The sequence below is a fragment of the Kogia breviceps genome, chromosome 2 (assembly GCF_026419965.1).
Source record: "Kogia breviceps isolate mKogBre1 chromosome 2, mKogBre1 haplotype 1, whole genome shotgun sequence".
NCBI classification, from domain to species: Eukaryota; Metazoa; Chordata; class Mammalia; order Artiodactyla; family Physeteridae; genus Kogia; species Kogia breviceps.
The window spans coordinates 145,896,490-145,920,960 of record NC_081311.1 but is presented as its reverse complement, the minus strand read 5'-3'; the positions used below and the strand labels follow the sequence as shown (position 1 = coordinate 145,920,960).

At 37.9% G+C, this 24,471-nt stretch overlaps 1 long non-coding RNA gene across 1 annotated transcript in view; it reads left to right on the top strand.

Moving 5' to 3' along the window:
* Nucleotides 1–24,471, top strand: part of LOC131751402 (uncharacterized) — a 407,034-nt gene that overhangs the window by 78,174 nt on the left and 304,389 nt on the right. The window contains exons 2-3 of the long non-coding RNA XR_010839331.1: nucleotides 17,478–17,584; nucleotides 20,794–20,868. This is a non-coding gene — a long non-coding RNA (uncharacterized lncRNA). The remainder of the gene's footprint in view (nucleotides 1–17,477; nucleotides 17,585–20,793; nucleotides 20,869–24,471) is intronic.

Sequence of the window (24,471 nt, the reverse complement as noted above, 5' to 3'; positions counted from 1 at the left end):
TGCTGTTCACTCAGGGTCAAACTGGGGTGTAAGGAGGGTAAGTGACTTCTTCAAAGTCAATATGCTGGTGACTGGAACAGCTGGGATCCAAAACCTGGTCTGTGGAAGAGAATTTGTCACACTGCTCTCTGCAACCAGAGGGAGACTGAGTGTCCTGCCCCAGGAGATGGCTTGTTAAATGTCCAGACCTCTAGGATGCCTTGTTCATTCTTCACTGACACCACAAGGCACTTTCCTTTCTGGGCAAATTCAATTTTCACAAAAACCTGCCTCATTCTGCTACACCACACATATATCTAAATTCATGCAAAAGACACAAATTGTTTGTTCTCAAGTACAATAAACATTTTAATTTAACCTTTTCCTGTGTTGTAGTTAACCGAGTGATTTATAGAACTTGTTTTTACTTTCTCCATCCAAACAATAAATGATTGTTTTATATTTAAAGCAACATAAGGAGCCATCTTCACAGATCTCAATAGCCAAATTTTTCATTTAATTGCCCCTAGTGTTATATGACTTTTTATCTCTTCAAATGGCGTGTGGACCAGGTACAAAGTGGGCTGACTTCTCATGACTAAGAATTTTATAAATTGAATTTAATGATTGGGTTTAAGTCACTGCATATGTTGAAAACACAGAAAGGTATATACGTATGTATGTATGTATATGTATATACCAAAAGTCTATTTTACTGCACGTTCTATTTATTATTTATTTATTTATTCATTCATTCATTCATTTATGGCTGCATTGGGTCTTCGTTGTGGTGCGCAGGCTTCTCACTGTGGTGGCCTCTCCCGCTGCGGAGCCCGGGCTCTAGGCGGGCAGGATTTAGTAGTTGTGGCATGTGGACCCAGCTGTTCCACAACACGCGGGATCATCCCGGACCAGGGCTCAAACCTGTGCCCCTGCATTGGCAGGGGGACCACCGGTAACCACTGCGTCACCAGGGAAGTCCCTACAGCACATTCTTGTACCTAGCACAGATTATGTACCATGTATTATAGGTTTTTGTCAAAACTGAAAGAGGAGGGTAATAAATCACATATTAAAAAAGGCTCGCCCATTTAATTCTGTGTTTTTCTTCCTGTAGTTAGAATAAACAATGAAAGAGATAGATTTTGGTTAAAAAATAAAACCTTCTGTAGTTTTATTTCAAAGACTGCTGGCAAAATTTTATAGAGACATGTTTCCTAACTTTTTATCTCTGTGTTCTGGTTTATTTAAAAGACATGGCATGATACAAGATAAACAATTAATAATCACTTTCTATCTTTTCAATTGGATTGTAAGCTTTTTTTTTTCCTCCAGACAGTTGTAAATATGTTTGCTTTTCTGTAATCTTCTACTTTAGCAAATTGTGGGGAAAATATAAGAGACTCAGAGGAGGAGGAAATCAAGAAAAATAACACCTCTTTCAAATATTGGGGCAGCTGTTTCTTGTATGTATGATGGAGTCTCCTGGGGACCAAGGAAAATTTGAGAAGGTCTGCCCCTGTCTCTAGCGGCTCTTGTCATGATGGATAAACTACAGATCGACTCAGCACAGCTCAAGAGAAGATTTTCCTCTCCTTTCCTTATCCTCCTTGCCTTCTCTTGGTTAAAATCAGCAGACAGTAACTCAGATTAAAACCCACTATCTAGATATAAACAACAGTACTGATTAAATGGATCACTTTGCCAAGGGAGATGCAGCAGGAGTGCCCATTTTTCATTCAAATGTTCCAGCCTAGTAAAAGTAGCTTCCAGCTCTAAATATATTGAATCACCATTAACCTACTGGAAAAATAGGAACACAAACACACACTTTCTTATTAGGTGAACATGGCAGGTTGTCTAATAATGCAAACAATTAAATGCAAGAATTTATTTATAGCTCTCAAAGGGTCTTGACAAAATTTCTTCTGTCAGAGAAACACAATTCCTTTCTCTTAGAGCAGCCCAACTAGAATCTTGAGATTTGAATCCTTTGGAGTTTGGAGATGTGTGTCGATTGGTTTGTAATGGATATTGGTTAGGGTGATGCATAAAAAGGAAATGTTCTAGGTCCTTGCAGCCCAAAGAATGACCCAAGACCAGCAGCATCTAACATCACATGGGAGCTTGTTAAAATCGCACCCTCCACCTACTGAACTAGGATCTGAATTTTAAAAGCTCCCCAGGTGATTTGTATGCACACTAAACTTTGATTAAAGTTGTTCTAGCAATGGTCCTCAAACTTTGACCTGGATCAGAATCTTTTGGAGGATTTATTAAAATGCAGATTGCTGGGTTCCATCCCTAGAATTCAGACTCAGTAATTCTGGGGTTGCGGCACAAGAATGTATGTTTCTCACATCTTCCTAAGTGATGATGATGCTACTGGTCCAGAGACCACACTGAGAACCCCTGCTCAAGACAGTGCCGTCTGTTAAAATTATGCTGTGAGCTGCATGTGTAATTTAAAATTTTCTGGTAGCCACATTTTAAAAGAGAAGTGTGAAATTATTTTTAATACCTTTTATTTACTTCAGTATATCCAGAATGTTATTTCAACATAAGATCAATATAAAAATTATTTCTGAAACATTTTGCATTCTTCTTCGGTAGTAAATCTTTAAAATCCAGTGTGTATCTTATACTTACAGCATATCTCAATTCAGATTAGCCATATTTCAAATGTTCAATAGCCACATATGGCTGGTTAGGGCTACCTTATCAGACAGTGTACTAGGGCACCAGTTTTCAAATGTTACTTCGAAGACTTACCGTTTGTGAAACTTTTACTGACCTTGGGAGAAATGAGAAACATAAGCTCAATTTACTCAATTTAAATGATTTTCCTTTATTCTGAGATGATCTTTCTTCATTTTTGCTGATGAAATGGCCTCTTTAATGCCGTGATTTTCAAAGTGTGGTTCCCCAGACCAGACGCATCAGCATCATGTGGGAACTTGTTAGAAATGCAAATTCTTGGGCCCTAACCCAGACCCACTGAATCAGAAATTGCCAGTGGGGCCCGGCAATCTGTGACTTAACAAGTCCTCCAGGTGATTCTGATGCATGCTAAATTTTGAGACCCACTGCTTTAATGAAATGATGGTGATAAAATGTGGTAGATTTTAATTATTTTTTTAATAACCATAATTGGCAAAATAAGAAATTGTCAGTTTTATGCTAGTCCTTCAATTAAAACATGTATTTTTTTTGTTGGTTTATGAAACCTGAAAGTCAGAAAATCAATGTACTGAAGGCTAGTTAAATAATATTTTCTGCTGCTGTGGATAAAATACAGTTTAAAAAATAGGGAAAGACCAGGAAAATGAGTGTGTTTATTAGTATACAAATGAGTCCTAGAAAGTCAGTGCTTGGTTCTTATTAGTAACACCTTTATGCAATTACTGCTGGAAAATGAATACACTTGCTGAACAACACTTGAAGAAAATTCACATTTCCTATGCAAAATAGTGAAAATGAGTCAGAAAAAAAAATCCCATAAATATTGATGATCTCATTCTCTAGCTCTGTGGTAATTAGTCAGTATTTGGCTTTTATTGCTACAAAAGTTCTACAAAAATTATAATGTCTGGTCCTTAAAAAATAAGGAAACAAAACCTTTTACCAGTTGTACATTTCCTTTTAGAAACATTATATAGCATGAAGTTAGCATATTAAATTTAGTTCCTGCCACCAATTTAGTGGGAGAATATTGAAATGAAGTAAAGTGAAATATGAAATAATATAAGGAATTAAGCATGAATGATTAGACAGGTGGAAGCAAAAGGAAATCTAATAACCTAAGGAAACATGTATGTGTGCCCAGGGGTATTAGCTTAATGACTCAGAATCCCAGACCTGGGTTCAGTTTCTGTCTCCATATGTGATGTTAACCATTCTTTTCTAAGGCTCAATTTTTCTAAATATACATGAATTGCAGTGGCAGAATATGTCAATTAGTGAACCAATGTTCTTGAAATGTTTTATTTTTTAAAAAATATTTATTTATTTGGCTGCATCGTGTCTTTTTAAAAAAATTATTTATTTTATTTTTGGCTGTATTGGGTCTTCGTTGCTGTGCGTGGGCTTTCTCTAGTTGCGGTGAGCAGGGGCTACTCTTCGTTGCGGTGCACGGGCTTCTCATTGCGGTGGCTTCTCGTTGTGGTGCATGGGCTTCAGTAGTTGTGGCTCACGGGCTCTAGAGCGCAGGCTCAGTAGTTGTGGTGCACAGGCTTAGTTGCTCCGCGGCATGTGGAATCTTCCTGGACCAAGGGCTCGAACCTATGTCCCCTGCATTGGCAGGCAGATTCTTAACCACTGTGCCACCAGGGAAGCCCTAGTTGCATCGGGTCTTAGTTTCGGCATGCGGGATCTAGTTCCCTGACCAGGGATTGAACCTGGGCCCCTTGCGTTGGGAGCACCAAGTCTTAGCCACTGGACCACCAGGGAAGTCCCTTAAAATGTTTTAGATTCCTGAGGAAAATGGGCTTAAGAACTCCAAAGCATTATTATTTCCCTTTTATAAGAAGTTCCTGTTAGGCCTAATCCAGAGGAAATTCAGGGATATTAAGAGAAAATTGACTAGTTCTTTGTTCTGTGTGAATAAGGTACTTACTTCTACTTAGAGCTGAAATTAGAAGTCTCCTTTGTAGTTTGGAGGTCTAACAGGCCTCTGGATTTGGTGGGTGGCCATTTCAGCAGCAAAAATTTCTAAAGCTGATGCCAAGTAGATCATTATTCATGTGGAGACTGTGAAATGGTGCTGTCCAGCATGGTAGTCACAAACCCCATGTGGCTGCTGAGCACTTGAAATGAGTCTAGTCCAGATCGAGATGTGCTGTAAGTGGTAAATATACACTGAATTTTGAAAATTTAATATGAAAAAAGAATATAAAACATCTTATTAATCATTTAAAAGATACTGATCAGATGTTGAAATGAGGCTACTACAAAGTTTAATATTACATATTTGGCTTATGCTGTATTTCTATCAGACAACACGGCTGTAGAGTAATATTTCTTGAGTATTATGAATGCTGTTAAGAATAAAAGGGATGTGATATAAGTTTTAACATGCTTTCAGTGACTATAAAAACCTTCACTGCTTAATTGAAACCTATTGCTAAATAAACAGGGATTATGCATAAAAATACTTCTTTCAGTTTTATCATAGAGAGAAACCTCAAGTTCTGTGACTCCGTTTTACAAGTGCAAAAGACAAAACTGGAATAATTATTTTTGTAATTCAGGAAAAAATGCTTTTGTCTGAAAAATTCAGATAATCAAGGCATATGTCAAATGTTTTTAATCTTATTTTTATTATAAAATATAGCAGGCTTACAAAAAAAGTATAAAAATATATGTGTACAGGTTAAAGGAAAATAAAATGGATTCCTCTATTTTTAGCAGCCAGGCTGAGAAAAAAAACATTACCGTATCCCAGAAGTCCCCTGTGTGTTCTTCTCCTTCTCTGGAAGTAGCCAAAGTTCTGAACTTTGTTAATCCTTTCCTTACTTTTCTTTATGGTCATTGTTGCCTATTTGTATGTTCCTTAAACATTGTATTATTTAGTTTGAACCATTTAAAAACTATATAAATGAAACCATACCATACATATTCTTTGATGACTTGTTTCTTTTAATTTAACATTTTATTTCTGAGATCCATTCATGCTAGTTTATAGCTATACTAAATTTTTATTGCTGTATGGTATTTGATTATGAAGATATACCACAGCTTATTGATCTAGTCTGTTGAATGCATTGAGATTGTTTTCCAGTTTTCACTGCAATAAACAATGCTGTAATACACGTCTTTCTACATATCTCCTGGTGTCCATATATAAGATTTCTCTAGGGTATATACTTGGGAGTGGATCACAGAGTATATATGCAAGCTTAATTTTACTAGGTAATGCCAAGCTATTTTCAAAAAGTGTTGTATGAATTTACATTCTTACCAACAGAGTATGAGCATTTTCATCGCTCCTCAATCTCATGAACAGTTGGTTGTATCACACTTCTTAAGTCTGGAAGTTTTGGAAAGGTCTTCCATGTGTTTAATTTCCCTGATTTGCCATGAGGTTGAACATCTTGTTTTGTGTTTGTGGGCTATTTGTGATTCATTTTTCTATTTGGTTGTTTGTTATTATCGCTGATTTGTAGAAGTTTAAAAGTACATTTTGCATTCTGTTACATAGTATGTTACAACTATCTTCTCTCAGTTTGGACTTGTCTCCTCACCTTTTATAATACTTTTTGATCAATAGAGGACATTAATTTTAATGTAGTCAACACTTCCCTTTGTAATTTGAACTTTTTATGTCTAGTTTAAGAACTCTTTTCCTACTTTGAGACCATAAAGATGCTCTACTATATTGTCTTCTGAAAGTTTTATTTTCCTGCCTTTCACATTTAAGTCTATAATTTACCTCGGACTCATTTTTGTTTGAGGTAAGAGTCTAATTTGATTTTTTCATATTGAAAACAAATTGTTTACCACTACTTACTGAGAAAAATATCCATCATCTACTGCTGATCTGCAGTAGCACCACTGTCATATGTTAAATGGCAATTTATGTGTGGGTTTGCTTTGGAACTCTCTATATTGTTCCATTGGTCTAGGGTTCTATACCCCCCTCCCTTCTTAAAAAGTATCATATTGTATAGCTCTTCATTAATTAAAGTCTTCTTTAATATCTGTCAGTAAAGGTATATACTTTTCTCCTTAAAGGTCTTATATATCTTTTGTTAGATTTATTTCTAAGTACGTCATATTTTTGATGCTATAAGAAATGACATCTAATTTTTTACTGCTCATTACTGGTATATAGAAATACAATAGATTTTGCATAATTATCTTACATTTAGCATATTTAACAAACTTTTTATTTTAATAATTTATATTTGTAGACAATCACATTATTTTTGAATAACGATAGGTTTGTTCTCTTTCTGAAATTCTTTGCTTTTCTTTTTTTTTAAATAGCATTACTCTGAGGTATTTTAAAAATTAATTAATTAATGTATTATTTATTTTTTGCTGTGTTGGGTCTTTGTTGCTGCGTGCAGGCTTTCTTTAGTTGTGGCGAGTGGGGGCTACTCTTGGTTGTGGTCCGTGGGCTTCTCATTGCGGTGGCTTCTCTTGTTGCGGAGCATGGGCTCTAGGCGAGCAGACTCAGTAGTTGTGGCGAGTGGGCTCTAGAGCATAGGCTCAGTAGTTGTGGTGCATAGGCTTAGTTGCTCTGCGGCATGTGAGATCTTCCTGGACCAGGGCTCGAACCAGTGTCCCCTGCATTGGCAGGCTGATTCTTAACCTCTGCGCCACCAGGGAAGTCCCTCTCTTTCTGAAATTCTATACATTTTATTTATTTTTCTTGCTTTATTGGACTGGGCTGGACCTCCAGTTAATTTTGCATAGGAGTGGGGATATTAATGTTTACAGCATGTCAGGTCATTGCCAAGTAATTTACTTGTATTTATTTTTTCAATTATCACCATTTTATAGATGAGGAGACAAAGGTTTAGAGAGTTACTTGCTCAATATCACCAAATAGCCACCAATCAAATATCCAGAGAGTGCATTTAGATTTAGAGTAAGATAATGGTGTTTGGTGTCCTGTCATGCCTGCTTTGCCTCCTCATGTACTCAAGAGAATAGTTCTAAAGTATTAATAACAACAACTAATGCTTGTTACCTACCAGACACTCTTCTAACTGCTTTACATCTATTACTCACTTAATCCTAAAAACAACCCTGCAAGGTAGGCCCTATTATCATCATCATCCCCATTATGAAAATGAGGAAACTGGAGTTTAGAGAGTTAAAGTAACTTGCCCAAAGTTATACAACTATTGAATAATATGTGGAAAATCTGTGATTTGAAGTCTGCATGGTCTATTTCCATTGTCTGTGTTCTTGACTACCATGCTATGCTGCTTCTCAAAATGCGAACCAAGACGTTTTTGAGAATGTAAAGGAGATTCTGCTTTGTGATGGAATCAGGATCTCTTGCTAACAAGTAGCCCAAACATATTCACCAGAATCAGGGGGTGGTTAAACAAATGAGGGGATAAGGAAAGAACTGGTATCATGTTTCAAAACTGTTGATCTTAAAATGAATTGTGGAATGAAAGGCTGTCTGTCATTGCCAAGATTGATAACCCCTGAGAAAACTGTTGTGTGGGGGAACAAATGTACAGAATGAAGAGATCAGCAGAGAAAAACAGCTCTTCTGAGACCCACTGTCAATTTCTTCTTGTGCTTCCTTTTAGACAGGTGAAAATTATCCGGTGGGACAGAGGAGAGTTACTAGAAGGCTTGTATATGTTACTAATCTTAGAAAGAGCATTCCTAAACTACTCTCTCATTCCTTGTTTGTAAGGGCCCAAAAGATTAAAAATGGTTAAATTATTTTGCAAGCCATTTGTGACATCATTAAATATAATTGGTTCTGTTTGCCTGGTTCACTTACTCATTTACTCTGGGAGAGTGGACAAATGGAAATTTTAGGGTCATAATTTAAATTATTTTGGTGAAAATTGATACCAAAGGAAGAAATATAATAACTTGTTCTAATTAAAAAATTATTTCTCTTAAAATAATAAACCCAAAACTTTAACCAAAGAGTCCTTCTCTAGAGGAAACTAAAATGGTATTTTTCTTCTTCCAAAGTTAGTGCCTTTGTTTAGCTTTTCAGTGGGGTGATGAATGTATATGGGGATCTCTGCTTGAGCCTGGGCTAGAGTTTAAATATACGTGGACATATTTGGTAGGCACATGGGACAGCCCTAAAGAAGATTTGTAAGGGTGACTGGGGAGCTTCCAAGGAGAGAACTCATTTTAAAGAAAGGAGGAGCCAGGCATGCCTGTCCCAGTAATAGAGGTCTCACTACACATCTCTGGCACCTCTGGTGGCAGAAGAGCAGCAGTGTGGTCTGGCAGAGTGCAAGCTTGGTGACATGACAGCAGTGCCTGGTGAAATGGAAGTGCTCACCAGATGTTGGAGAGAGCCACCACAGATGTTGTGAGATTATTCATGAAAACACCTGAATTCCAGAAGTACCTGACTTCAGAGAGCAGTTGGACCTCCAGAGGACTTGAGAACATTTTAGAGGGTATTGAGGTCCTGCTGGAGGTTGGGGAGGCCTGGGGAAACTCAGGGTGCATTCATATTTGTACAAGACAATTTTCAGTACAATTAGAGGCTACTATATATATGTATATATATATATATATATATATATATAGTTGATATATATATATGTATATCATGTTGCTGAATATGTAGATGTCTTACCATTTAGGGTCTTTAAAGAGCTTTCTAAAATGGTTAAAGCTGGTCAAAAGGTACAAACTTCCAGTTATAAGAAATAACAAATAAGTTCTGGGTCTTCCCTGGTGGCACAGTGGTTGAGAATCCGCCTGCCAATGCAGGGGACGTGGGTTCGAGCCCTGGTCCGGGAAGATCCCACATGCCGCGGAGCAACTAAGCCCGTGCGCCACAACTACTGAGCCTGCGCTATAGAGCCCGAGAGCCACAACTAATGAAGCCCTTGCGCCTAGAGCCGCAGGCTCCACAACAAGAGAAGCCACGGCAATGAGAAGCCGCGCACCACGATGAAGAGTAGCTCCCGCTCGCCACAACTAGAGAAAAGCCCGTGAGCATCAACGAAGACCCAAGCAAGCCATAAATAAATAAATAAATAAATAAATTTAAAAAGAAATAAGTTCTGAGGATGTAATGTACAGCATGGTGACAGTATAGTTAACAATATATATTAACAATATGGTTAACAGTATAGTTAATTATACTGTATCATACATTGCAAAGTTGCTAAGAGAGTAGATCTTAGAAGTTCTCACCACAAGAAAAAAAAATTGTAAGCATGTGAGATGATAGATGTTAACTAATCTTATTTTGGTAATCATTTTGCAATATATACATATATCAAATCACTATGTTACACATGTAAAACTAATACAGTGTTATATATGAATTATATCTCAATAAAACTGGGGGAAAAAGTTTCTAAGCATTCCTTTTTTTTTTTTTTTTTTTTCCGGTACGTGGGCCTCTCACTGCTGTGGCCTCTCCCATCGCGGAGCACAGGCTCCAGACGCGCAGGCCCAGCGGCCATGGCCCACGGGCCCAGCTGCTCCGTGACATGTGGGACCCTCCCAGACTGGGGTACGAACCTGCTTCCTCTGAATTGGCAGGTAGACTCTCAACCACTGCGCCACCAGGGAAGCCCTCTAAGCATTCATTAATTGACACGTCACTGATTTGAAGTTTAGCATTGTTATACAGTATATATTCTCAAGTTCTGTACTTGAAAATAGAATCAGAAAATATGAGTAAGTTAAAAACTTTATGGTAATGATCTTTTAACATTTGGATTTTATTACTTTTCATGTATTATTGAGTAGAGAAGGATTTGGGGAAAAATGGCTAGTGGGCAACAGAAAACAAGTAAGTTGTTTTAAAATTGCCACTGATTAAATAAATGAATATTTTTCAACACCTATTTATTCAATAGTGCATTTCAGAGAGTAGCTGGTTAATAAATATTTGTTAAATAAATTTTTCTGATAAGACCATTGGGCCTCAGGAAGCTTAATCGGTCAGTTTCAGGTCACCTAGCAATGCAAAGGTTTAAATAGGAGGACTAAGCTTTCTAGTGTGAGATCAGAAAAAACCGTGAACATGTCAAAGACTGCAAAAACATATAATATGAATTTTTTTGTTAATCCCTTTCCGTATATTATGCATCCTTTGCTACAGTAGAAACCAATGCTCTATAGATTGTGGTATAAACTTTTCTTAGTAGTTACTTTTTATCAGTATTTCTGATTTCCAGAGCATGTCTGATTTATATTTAATTTTATATGAGCTTTGTATAATTATCCAGGGAAATTCTTGTTAGAGTTGACAAGAAGCTTTGGGAGGTCCACAGGTGTCCATTTCTCCTGGGAAAGTTGGGAGCAGGGAGGAAGGCCACAGTCAATTCCACATGAAGACTGTGGGCAGGGCTGGGTTAACTCTGGCCACATCAGGCATTGTAAATTTTCATTTAATTACCATTTGGTTTAACAACTGAAATAATAGAAATAGAAATTTTATGGCAAAATGAAATTTACCTGTTGACTCTTTTGACAGAAAGTGGAGACTGCTAATTTAGGAGACTCCATCTTCATTTTTACAAATCATTATAGTAATGTTAAAGTCCAATTAGCATTTATGAAGTAGCTGTAGTGTCGACATCTATAGAATGATGATTTGAGAACTTGAGTAAGAAAAGGATGGGCCTGAACTCAGTGTCTTTCAGAACTGTCACAGCAATACTGTGTATTTTCCTTTTTTATAAATTATGTTTTGCTTGTTTTGGACTAGTAATTGAAATTTTGAAATGTTCTTGTATTGCATTATTATACTGACAGTGCTGATTGAAAGCCATCTTAGAAGTTTGAGGAAGATTTGTTAGAGAGATTGAACTGTTTCACTTTTCTACTTTATTCTACAAAGTCTTTGGGAAAAGCCCAAGGAAATTACCTACCTAGGTTTCTTTAATGTCTAAAATGTCTATAATCCTCTTTATTTGGAAAGTCTATGAAATATGTCTACACTGTAAATTATACTTTATCAAGCCTTTATATCCTGAATCGGAAGGCATTTCTGAGTCTTTTTTGGTTTTTCAGTTCTTGCACTCCACAGTCTTAAGCACTGGCTCCTTTATTTAAACAAACAAACAAACAAACCCAATTAAACAAAAACATTTTTCCCATAATTATCAAAGTAACACATGCCTATTAACATAACAATGAAATAAATTATCCATAGTGCCATTTCCCAGAGATAACTACTGCTATGACTGTGATTTCTTTCTTTCTAGATGGGGGTAGATGTATAATTTTCCATTTTCTTTTGAACATTGGCTTTGCAAGGGGTCCATGAGCAGTCACTGGCTCCCCACTGGTTCAGTGTTACTACATCAGAAATGGGTCTTACTTTTCATTGGCTTATTTACTCCTAAGACCTACTCAGAGAAGTGGTGTCCAATTATTATTGACTCACCTCCTTTCTTATGCTTAGGGAACTAATAGTAGGAATTGAAACATTCTTTAAGCCAAGTAATGCTGATACATGAAAGTTTTCTCTAATTTATTTGCTGAAAGCAGAGCATTATCAACTAAAACATGTTCATTATGACTAATGGTCTCTTCCCAAGGCAAGATAATCACAACAGTATTCTTAAGAAAATTCTCTATCTAATTGGGGTCAAACTCATGTACAGTTTTGTGTCAGCGTTTTCACTCAACATTGCATTACCAGCATTTTCCATGTCACTAAATATTCTTCAAAAAGATTATTTTTAGTGGCTATGTGAAATTTATTGAATTGGGAATACCATCATTTACTTAACTAACTTTACTGTATTTGGATATTTTGGTTGTTTCCATGTTTTAGAAACATTTTTGCTTTTATAACACTGCGGCAAAAATACTTGTATATAAACCTTTGACCTTATTTAAGACTACTTCCTTGAGAGTATATGCTTTAAGGATTCAGTAACCTCTTTTTTTTAACATCTTTATTGGAATATAATTGCTTTACAATGTTGTGTTAATTTCTGCTTTATAAAAAAGTGAATCAGCTATACATATATCCCCATATCTCCTCCCTCTTGGGTCTTCCTCCCACCCTCCCTATCCCACCCCTCTAGGTGGTCATAAAGCACCTAGCTGATCTCCCTGTGCTATGCAGGTGCTTCCTGCTAGCTGTATCTATTTTACATTTGTTAGTGTATATATGTCCATGCCACTCTCTCACTTTGTCCCAGCTTACCCTTCCCCCTCCCCATGTCCTCCAAGTCCATTCTCTACATCTGCATCTTTTTTTTTTTTTTTTTTTTTTTTTTTTTTGCGGTACACGGGCTTCTCACTGTTGTGGCCTCTCCCTTTGCGGAGCACAGGTTTCAGACGCACAGGCTCAGCGACCATGGCTCACGGGCCCAGCCGCTCCACGGCATGTGGGATCTTCCCGGACCGGGGCATGAACCTGTGTCCCCTGCATCGGCAGGCAGGCTCTCAACCACTGCGCTACCAGGGAAGCCCCGTCTGCATCTTTATACCTGTCCTGCCCCTAGGTTCTTCAGAACCTTTTTTTTTTTTTAGGTTCCATATATATGTGTTAGCATACGGTATTTGTTTTTCTCTTTCTGACTTACTTCACTCAGTATGACAGTCTCTAAGTCCATCCACCTCACTACAAATAACTCAGTTTCATTTCTTTTTATGGCTGAGTAATATTCCATTGTATATATGTGCTTCATCTTCTTTACCCATTCATCTGTCAATGGACACTTCTATTGCTTCCATGTCCTGGCTATTGTAAATAGAGCTGCAGTGAACATTGTGGTACATGACTCGTTTTGAATTATGGTTTTCTCAGGATATATGGAAAGGGCATTGACTCTGACATAAAAAGGATCTGGATTTGAATCCTAGCTCTACCATTACTAAATTCTGTTATCCTAGGCAAGTTACTTGACCTAGTTAGTCTCCATCCTTATACATAAAAATGAGGATAATAGTCTTTGTCCTCCTGGACTATCTATGTGAATGCACCCAAGACAATGCCTGATACATAGTATGTTCTCAGGAAATGTTAGTTTCCTTTCTTCATAAGTAACTTTTGATTCATGAAAGGCATACTTTAAAAAGCAGCAAATGCTATTTTTTATATTTATACAACTATAAAGGAAATTCAGAGAGAATTTAAAACTGAGATGTGATAAGTATGAATATGTGCAGAAAGTTTGTGTAATCCTTGCTCTAACTGTATGCTGGAATACAGAGCCCCATAGGCCTGTATCTTATTTTCTTTCTTATAGGACTTTAGGTTGTAGCCACTAACAGAAGGGTTATAAAAGTCAGGTGCATCTTTGGTGCCATATAATGTGTTGGTTAAGGTAGTCAACAACTAGGAACCTTAAATGAAATACTATAGCTCCTCTCATGCTTTCAGGGCCGACGTCTATTAGGCACAGTAGATATAGTGCCGAGGGCCCACAATACTTCTAGGGGCCCATGAAATTGTTTTAATTTCTTTTAAAATCAGAAGAATAAAATAAGCTTTTAGGTTGAAGAAAATATTTCAGTATATAACATTAGTATATACATCCTTATACCAGTGCAGTTGAAAAGTATAGTTATTATTATTATTTTTTTTAATGGAGGGGACCACAAAAGTCCTAAAGTAGCCCTAGATGCTTTAATAACATTGTAGGCTTTCTCCCAGAAAACACATCTCTTGAGCATGTCAGACTGAGTAGTTTTGTTATGCTAATTTCACCGTTTCCTGAGATCACCAAGAAAGGAGGCTCATTGGGGTGGTCAGAGACCTATCCACTGCCTGGATCTTTCTGTTTTTATTCCTGGCTCCACAGAAAGGTAGGAGATAAGCCAAACATGAAAACAAAACAATAAAAACAGGTATTTATAACAAGCCTCAGAGCCTCCTAATGTAAGATTAGAATCTTGGGAGCAGAGACTTCCCTCTTATCACAGACTTATCTAAATTTAATATATGAACTCCATGAATATTAATGAATTTGTAAAGGAAGGTTTTGGGGAAAAAACTTCAACCACAATCACACATATGCAAAAAAATTGGTAATCTAATTTTGGCCGAATAAAAGAGAAAATATGAACTGCTTGAAATAGGATATGTAGAGTAGAGCTGACTTTCTGAGATATGGAAAAGCAGTTATTGTGAGAAGAAAGCTGTGTAGCATAATATCTCAGTATAAAGGACACCATGTAAAGTAGGACATTTGGCCAGTAAATTCAGTGACCTCAGCTCTGCCTCTTAGGAAATCTTGTAGCATTAAAGGTGGAGTAATGTGGAGATCAGCCACTGTAATTCTAAGTCTGCCATTCCTGAGAGCTTGGCTCTGAGAGTCCACCTTAATCTAAAAGGCAGCCTAAGTAGAGGGGGCTGTAAATTGGCGAGAGAGGAAGCTCGAAACTGTTTTCTCCCACCCTTGGGTTTGTGAGCTTTACTTTTCAGTTTAGACTGATCATTTTAGGTTAATAATTCATGCTAATAGTTGTGCAGTGGAGACTAACACAACATTGTAAAGCAACCATACTCCAATAAAAATTAATTTTAAAAAATTCATGCTAATAATAACTAGTGTATTAGGAGCACTTACTATGTGCCAGACACTGGGCTAAGCACTTCACATGGTTGACAGTTTACTCCTCACAACCACCCTGTGGGGTAGGAACTATTATCATTCCCATTTTACAGGTGAAGAAATGGAGCTTAAGGAGGTTGGGTGACTCGTTTGAGGTCTCACAGTTAGCCAGGGGCTGTGACTGGACACGGGAGCTTGCATTCTGACCTTTGCCATTACCCCAGTGGAACCCATCTTTGCAGATCATATAAACAAAATGCAAGAGTGTTAGGGAGTGTTATGGGTTGAATTGTGTCCCCTTCCAAATTCATATGTTGAAGTCCTTACCCTAGTACCTCAGAATGTGACTTTATTTGGAGAGAGGGTCTTTACAGAGGTAGTCAAGTTAAAATGAGATCATTAGGATGCACCCTAATCCAATATGACTGTTGTTTTTACCAAAAGGGAAAATTTGGACACAGAGACATGCATAGAGGCAAGACATTGTGATGAGACATAGGGAGAAGATGGCCATCTTCAAGCCAAGGAGAGAGGCCTGGAACAGATCCTTCCCTCACAGCACTCAGAAGGAAACAACCCTGCCAACACCTTGATTTTGTACTCCTGGTTTTTGGAAAATGACACAATAAATTTCCGTTGTTTAAGCCACTCAGTCTGTGTGTGGTACTTTGTTATGGCAGCCCGAGCAAACTAGGACATCTTTTGTGTGGACTAGTCCTATAACAAGATAAGGTCCCCTATTACTATTTTGGATGGCCTGAGCAGACTCCTTACTTTCCTTGTAGGTAGAGAATTACCACATGTAAGTAATAGATTTTTTTCCGAGAGTTTTTCGATGAACTGAAAATGAAAGTAGTCCAAAGATTTGGGGTTAACAGTGTAAGCACCTTGAACTGCTAATTCATGGCAAGTAAGACTTGGTACATAGCAGAATTAAGTTGTCTTCTATGCTTTTCAAATAAATGACTTCTTTAACATCAGATATTATGTTATCCAAATACTTAATGATGGTAGTGGTAATGGTAGTTATGGATGGAGTTATCTGTCCTTAAGGACATTTGGACACCCTTGAAGCAGAAAGAAATTAGACTGAGCTGAAGTGTTTTAATCACAATTAAGGATATGTCCAACAATACTGGTTCAGATTACATCAGATGCAGAGTTATTCTGGCCCAAATAATTCAGTGGAAAGTTTGGTAGGATAGTAAAAAAAGCTTTTTTCTTCCCCCAGGCAGATGAATTTAAACAATTTCTTTGTAAGACCAAGTATTATAACCACAGTACTGCTCATATTATTTGCATATAAATAATTTATTTGCATACTAATGAAGGAAGTAATCTATTCTTCCTAAATTTCTCTCTCCTTCTCCCATAACAGTGGACATGATACTCACATTTTGTTATGGAAGTTAGAGTCATCCCTAACCACCTTCCCATAGGTGACCACCTAGAGAACTCACTTGATTTTTGAATGTTTCCTTAGAAGCTTCTGTTTAATATTTATTTAATTCTGCTAGTCTAGAGGGGCTTCAGCAGTCTTCTCTAGAAAAATCAACTGTTTTTTCTTTGATTGACGTTTATTGTTTAGCAATATTAGAAATGAAATTCATAGGTAAAAACAATTCCTAAAAAAATTATATACTATTACATATGTCTTCTTCAAAGGCAACCAATGATTAAAAGTTACTTTTTTCTTAGTTGTGATTTGAAAATACAGGTAGGATATATTTAATTTTAATTTTGATAGTCATATTTGACTAGGAAATATACTATAAAAGGGCTTTCATTGTACATGATAAATGTATCAAGACACCTCTTTTGTGCCACCTCAGATTCTCTGGCCTTTATGTCTCTCTAGAGCTCTGGATTTCTTCTTCCACTCCAGTTGCTGGATGGCAACTTATGGTTGTGGGATATAATAGATGGGAGGAAGCTGATGGTTAATTTATCTCTCTTTTCCACCCCTTGATGGACTATACCAAGAGAAAGCTTTCTGTATCGCTTATCCCAAGAGACTGTGTCTCTTTGTGAAATGACTAACTTGTGTAACACAATACCTTGTATGTGCTTCCCAGTCTTACCTGCCTCAGTTCTCTTTTCTATCACTCACACTGCCCTGGAATTATATCTCCCAGTAAAGCTTAGAATTTAAGACTTGCCCCAGGCTCAATTTTCAAGGGAACTTATTCCAGGACAGTAAAAGTTCTATAAATGTTTAACAAATTGAAATGAATAAAAAATAAAATCTGAACCAAATGGGGGCTTTTGTTTAATCACTCTCATCTTTCTGTACTTCAGAACTTGATCTGCACCTAGTGACTCATTCGTCTTGTGGCTGCCTCTGGATTTGTGAGTATGGTGCCTAGAAAGAAATAACCAACAAATCAAAGTCTATTTCATTGATGGTAAGTGGTCTACCAGATGACTCAAAGAGAAGTAACATTTCCAAAAGGCTGATTTAATAAGGGAAGAATACGGTGAATGAATCTGGGTGAGAAGAGAATAGCCAGACTGTGGGCCTGAAACCCCAGCTTTTTCTCAAAGACATAGCTTACTTCTCCATAAGTCATGGCCATTTTATCCTGTTAGAAAAACTTCTATATAAATTAGATTTTTATTCTTCTTTGAGAAGAAAACAGAATTACTTCTCTAATATTCAGATTTCAAAGAATTTGTGATGTATATGTGACACTTGAAAGATCAAAAATGTGAGGCCGGGGGCTCCCCTGGTGGCGCAGTGGTTGCGAGTCCGCCTGCCGATGCAGGGGACACGGGTTCGTGCCCCAGTCTGGGAAGATCGCACATGCCGCGGAGCGGCTGGGCCCGTGAGCCATGGCCGCTAAGCCTGCGTGTCCGGAGCCTGTGCTCCGCAACGGGAGAGGCCACAACAGTGAGAGGCCCGCGTACTGCAAAAAAAAAAAAAAAAAAAAAAAAAAATGTGAGGCCGCTCTGTTAAAAGGAAAGAAGGAAAATTTAATTTTTTTTTTTTTACCACTCTTTTGCCTTTTGTAACTGGGATTGTTAGGAACTTCCATAGTAACTAAAGGAAAATTGTTTAAGACATTCAAGATGCTAAAAAAAAAAGAAAGATGCACAGCGACTGTCATATATTTTAGCGCATGTTGGTACTCAGAACCAAGACGTTTGTGCTCTTGGAAAAAAAATGCAGACATTATTATTACTTTTTGCCATCACCTTATTAATAATAAAGAAGATTGTTACAGAAATGAAAGTAAGGAGGCACCAGTAATTCTGACCTGTGTGAAACCTTTTGTAATTCAACGAAAAACAACAAGATGAGATAGCATTTAGAGTATTATCTATTTTTTGTGTGTATATGAAATTGGGGTCAAGTAATTTTATTTGCAGGTAACTTTTTTAAGGACTATGTAGTCAATCATATCCATAGAAAATGAGGAAAATTATAATTTTGTATAATTTGGCAACTGAAAATTATGGAAAGGAAAGCCTTGATAGGGAACTTAAAAAAATTCTGAAAAGTCTGCTTTTATCAAGATACACATAGGGGAGATTTATTATAAATCAACTGATCAGACTATGACTTATCTTCAGGGATGTTACTGGAACTGGCTATTTGAATCTTACCATCACTGGAGGTAATGCTTATCTTTTCACTGACCATAAAGATGTTTTAAAACAGTGACATAAGCTGCACCTTGGCAGAGTCCACAGAGGCCACTGTAGCAACAAATGTATTTAAGTGTTTAGTCCAGCAAAGATGTGATGTTCATCTTGCTTTTACTTATGCTAGAAGGGCAGAAATGAAGAAACATTCATTTTGGCTACATAAAGTCATTACAAATGAGGCAAGAGGGCAGAAGAGAATAAAGAGCAGGCAACCCATCCTTGTCAGGGGGAATACTAAGAGAAGTTGTGGTGCTTCATGTCTGCGGAGGTGGAATAAGTAGGATTTGCATGTGCATCCACCACTGTCATTTCTAGACTGGCGGGAACCCTGGACTCACACAGCTGATCTGGGCAGGGATTGTGCTCCCGAGTTGCATCAGTGTGTTGAGTTCTAAGAGCCATATGTGGGACAGAGAACAGACAACATTAACAGACATCAGGTTCAGGTAAAGGAGAAAGAAGAAGAAATAAAATACAAAGGCAGACCATTCAGTCCAGACTCCTCTTTAGTGAAGAAATCCCTCTCATTGTGTCCTGGAAAAAAGTATGGCCAAGAGTATAGCCCAGTGGGACCCTAATATCAGCCTGTGAATTAGCTGTATCAGAATCTATCGGGGAGCTTTAGAAATATGCCTCCCAGAGGTTCTGATCCAGTGGGTCTGAAGTAGGACTTGGGACTCTGTATTTTAATAATTCTCTTCAGGTGTTAAAGCCATTCATGTATGGGAACCTTTGATTTGAACTCTCTGTATGCTACCAGTAGCAATACTGAGCTCATTACTATTCTGTTCCTGGTTAGCTGACCTGGTTATAAATTGCTATCTTGTGTCAATGAAAATCTGCATCTTTAAGACTTCCATCCATTTTTTTGTTCTCTCTGGGTCTTTTGAAGTAATTTAAACTCTTTAGATCAAGTTGAAGAATTTGAATTTGTGGTGGAACTAGTCATTGTAGTTTTATGATCTTACCTAGCAGCAAGGTAGTCTGGGAGCAGAGAATATGAATGATGAAGTGACCTGGATTTGGGGATTGGAATGATGGACGATCAATGAACTGAAGAATTTTAGGATGCTAGAGAGGGTAACCGTCCATTGCTGAGAAGACAGTTGAGGCCTTCAGAGCAGGTGTGCACTGGTGTATAGTGAGCTGCTACCTGACCAAGAGGTCCAAGAGGGCTCTAGGCCCATGGTTAGCTGGTCTCATACTGATTTCCCAGGCCTGGGTGCAGTAGGTTCTCAGTTGGTATTCTTTTGACTGACTGATTATTGCAATAGGCAGCTTAAGTAGATATGTGAGAGGAAAGTGAATTGTGCCAGAAAAGGAAAACTGACTAGAGATTTCAGAGGTAAGCAGTTCTTAGTGATGAGAAAATCCAAGTTGTGGCTGAAGTGTAATGGAGTTGAGGATGAGAGTTGTCGAGAAATTTTCTGGTCATCAGCTTAGATGATTCTGTTACTGAGAATGATGGCTGAAGATTGGGGAGAGAGAGCAACTGTGACTCAGATGCTGAAGTATTTGAGCAAAGTATTTGGAGGTGATATGGATGTGAAATACAAGTGGAAAAGAGGATGCAGAGAGCATGGAGGGCAAGGTCCTGGCTCTGCCTTGTGGGTGAGTTTGGGCAAGTCACACATCCATTCTGGACCTCTGTATTCTTTTGAGTTAGTAACCTGAGATACAGTGATCATGTATGTAAAAGCTACTTTGAAAAGATAGACAATCTCTAAGGGCTGTCCTAGTTTTGAGATCATGTAACACAACTATAGTTACTACACCATATCAATGTTATGAGATGCCATAAGATGTATTACAGTAAAGCTACAATTTCACTTGAAAGAAAAATATCTTAAGCCACTACTCTAGCCCAAGCAGCGAAACAACCATTAAGCTAAGTGACTTTTATCTCTGAAATTAGTAGGTCAAGTTTGAGGAAGATGATTCTAATATTTCTTTTTCTTTCATTTAGCACATGCTGGCACCCCTTGAAAGATCCGGAAATCCACATGTTGAACATGAATTTAGGGCTGCGGTTGCTGCAAAGGTATCTTCCACAACTTGATTTTCTATAATATCAATTACTCAGGTAAAAATATGATACCACTATATGGTCCTCTGATTCTGGTATTAGGTTTTCAAATTTGTTAGAATTAGTTATAATTCTGTTAACTCTTAGTTCTGGAGACTAGACATTTTCTTCCAAGGTTTCTTTACATATCTGTTGAATCGTGGCTCCTCTTCTGACTTTGGAATATTCAAAACTCCACCCAATCTAGGGGGAAAATACAGTTACAAAGATTAGTCTAAGCATTTCTTACATTGGCTCTACTTTATATAGTATTGCTTCCACTGTGGAGTACAATCTCAAAATCTCACACATATCCAAAGCTGGATTCAGATATGATTTCTATTACTTGGTCTCTTGTCCTTCGTTTCTCATACAGTATTTGCCAGCTAGTCCTTTAGGAGGTTCCAAAGCTTAAAACATATACTTTTGGCAAAGGAAAGAGATATTCCCAGATTCATAGTGTTCCTCCTTGCAGTATACTTGAGAGAAAGCAAAAGTCCATTTCTAAGAGCTCAGTCCTTGGCAGAGGCATTATTTATGGCCTAAGAACATCATAAATACTGTAGATTCTTTATTTAAACCCTCCTTGAATGGTGTTGGTTCTAAGAAGCTGGAGGCCAGAGGTAAAGAGAGGAAAAACATTCTTCTGAGAAAGATGAGATCAATTTTCCAATGTTTGGAAGGATTTTGTCAATTTATAACTAACTCAAGTCTAGTGATAATCACCATACACATCTATTATTCTCAGCAAAATATGATACAGAACAGTTGGCTGCAAGTTATTCCAAACCCTTTTGCTAAAGAAATAACAAATATAGAAAGCTCAGGGAAATCCTGTACCTAACAGAAGAACCTATTTGGGAACTAGACATCCCAAGACAGATCTGGGAAAAAAGGTTATCAAATTATTCTCTGTGCTTTGAATTACAGAGATTGAAAGTGAAACAATGGTAGCTTGCATAAAAGGAGACTAAACAGTGGAAAAATAATTTTGGAAGGCACGAATGATAATCTTTTGTATTACTTTGGCATTTTTCCTCCTACATTGCTGTAATATGGCTGTGCCATTTCCTTGCTCCGTTTTGCTCTCAGTTTCGCATATGGAATATTAGGGGTTGAATTGTGTTACCCAGAAAACATCTGTTGAAGTCCTAACCCCCTCAGAACATGACCTTATTTGGAAATAGGGCCTTTACAGAGATAACTGAGTTAAAATGAGGTCATAAGGGTGGGCCCTAATCCAATATGACAAATGTCTTTGTATAAAAAAAATTTGGACACAAAGATACATGTACATGGAGGGAAGATGATGTAAACACACAAGGGAGAAGACAGCCATGTGAAGATGGAGGCAGAGGTTGGAGTTATGCTGTCACAAGCCAAGGAATACCTGGGGCCACCAGAAGCTAAGAGAGAGCCATGGAACAGATTTGCCCTCATAGCTCCTAGAAGGAACCAATCTTGCTGATACTTTGATTTTGGATTTCTAGCATCCAGAACCATGAGACAGTAAATCTCCTTTAAGCCACCCAGTTTACGGTACTTTGTTATGGCAGCCCTAGGAAATTAATACACTGTACTTATACCAAACCTAGGAACTTTAAATGTTTCATCCCATCCTTTGCTGCCTATTGGGAAGTAAAATTTCAGGCCCTCTAAAATGCCCTTAACTCTATCTTCCACCCAGTTTCTTCTGCACAGTTGTAGATGAATGGCAGGTAAATATAGTCCCTGTTGGGGGGATTTTCACTTGTTCAGAAAGGTTGAACTGTATAAGTGATGTGAATTGTATGTGAATTGTGATTCAGATTACTTCATGTCAGGACCGGTAAAACCTTAGACCTTAAGCATCTCCCAGATGAAGAAATATTGACAGATCTTAACTATGGGGATGGTGTTGTGATAATAACCAATTCAGAGTGGAATATTGCTTTTCTCCAAAGAAGATTCAAACAGGGAGTCAATAACATGAAACTTTACAACATCTAGTCCAAGATGAAATATTAGTTCAGGCATCGACTAATCAAGATTGTCTTGCCCCTTGTGTTCTTGTGTTGGGAAATAACTTAGTTCAATATCTTTAAGATTTATTCACCTTGTGAATTTGTACTGATCACATTCATTGAATTGTGGAGTGTAGCCAAGAACTGTATTTCGAAACTGAGCTGGTGATAGGCAGACTGTGTTTCAGCCCTTGGAGTAAATCCACCCGTATTAAATATTGAAGTGTTTCTTTATGAAGCTCTAGAGACATTTTCATCATGCTGTATTCTTTGTGATATGCCGAGCCCAACCACAGCATTTGAATGCTTTTTTTTTTTTTTTTTTTTTTTACGGTACACGGGCCTCTCACTGTTATGGACTCTCCCGTTGCGGAGCACAGGCTCCGGACGCGCAGGCTCAGCGGCCATGGCTCACGGGCCCGGCTGCTCTGCGGCATGTGGGATCTTCCCGGACCGGGGCACGAACCCGTGTCCCCTGCATTGGCGGGCGGACTCTCAACTACTGCGCCACCAGGGAAGCCCTGAATGCTTTTTAAAAATAGGTAGATTCTCTTGGTAAAAGTTACTTGAAAAGCTGGTATGAATGAATGACAGAAGATACCCATGTGGACATTTTAAAAATATAAATAAAATATACCTGGAGAAAAGGGAAAATATAAATATTTTAACTTATACATGTGTATGTATGTTCATACTCATATCCATACATATTTTAAGTCCAGTTTATATATCTGTAGAGAAAGGAATTCATATGCATGCTCATGAGTCCTTTATTGTATGTCATCATAGTCCTTTGTCAGTTAGATATTGTTAACCACCATTGCTACTACTGGTAGTGCTACTATTACTGTAGTTCCCATTTAGTGGGTATTTACTAAGTACCAGTGATGTGATAATTGCTTTGTCTACATAGAACCTTTTAACCCCTTTGACAGGAAGTATATATCTTTGTCTCCATTTTTCAGACTAGGAAACTAAGGCTCAGTGATATGAAGTAACTTGGACAAGATTACACAGTGGTGGAGCAGAGATTAGAAATCCAGAGCTTTTTGACCCCAAAGCTTGTGTTCTTATCTACTTTGCAATTCGGTCTCAAGTGTACTGTTGGGAACACAAAACATCCTATTAGGACAGGTAAAGACCCTACTCTGAGAGCTCAGTTCTAAGTTGGCAGAGATAGGTGCACAGCTGACATACATACAAGGAAACAGCAGGAGTGCCTCAGGGACTGAATGATGCAAAAGTAGCACCAATGGAGAGAGAAGCCATTCCTGGCACTAAACAACCAGCACCAGCGCCTTTTAATAAAAGTAATGAGGACTCAGTCCCTTAGTGTATACCTCATGCAGCCATGGATGAAGACTGAGAACCTTATGTAACGAGGGCTCTGATCCAGGAAATGACCATCCAACACAACACTGCAGGGGACAGGAACGTGCTGAGTGTGCAGAACAGACAGAAGGCTAGCAAATTTGGGTGACTTGAGAAGAGGAAATGGATGGCATGGGAACAGAGACAGCTCTCTTGACCACCATTGGCTAAGAGGAGGAATTATAAGTTAATATAAGAAACCCAT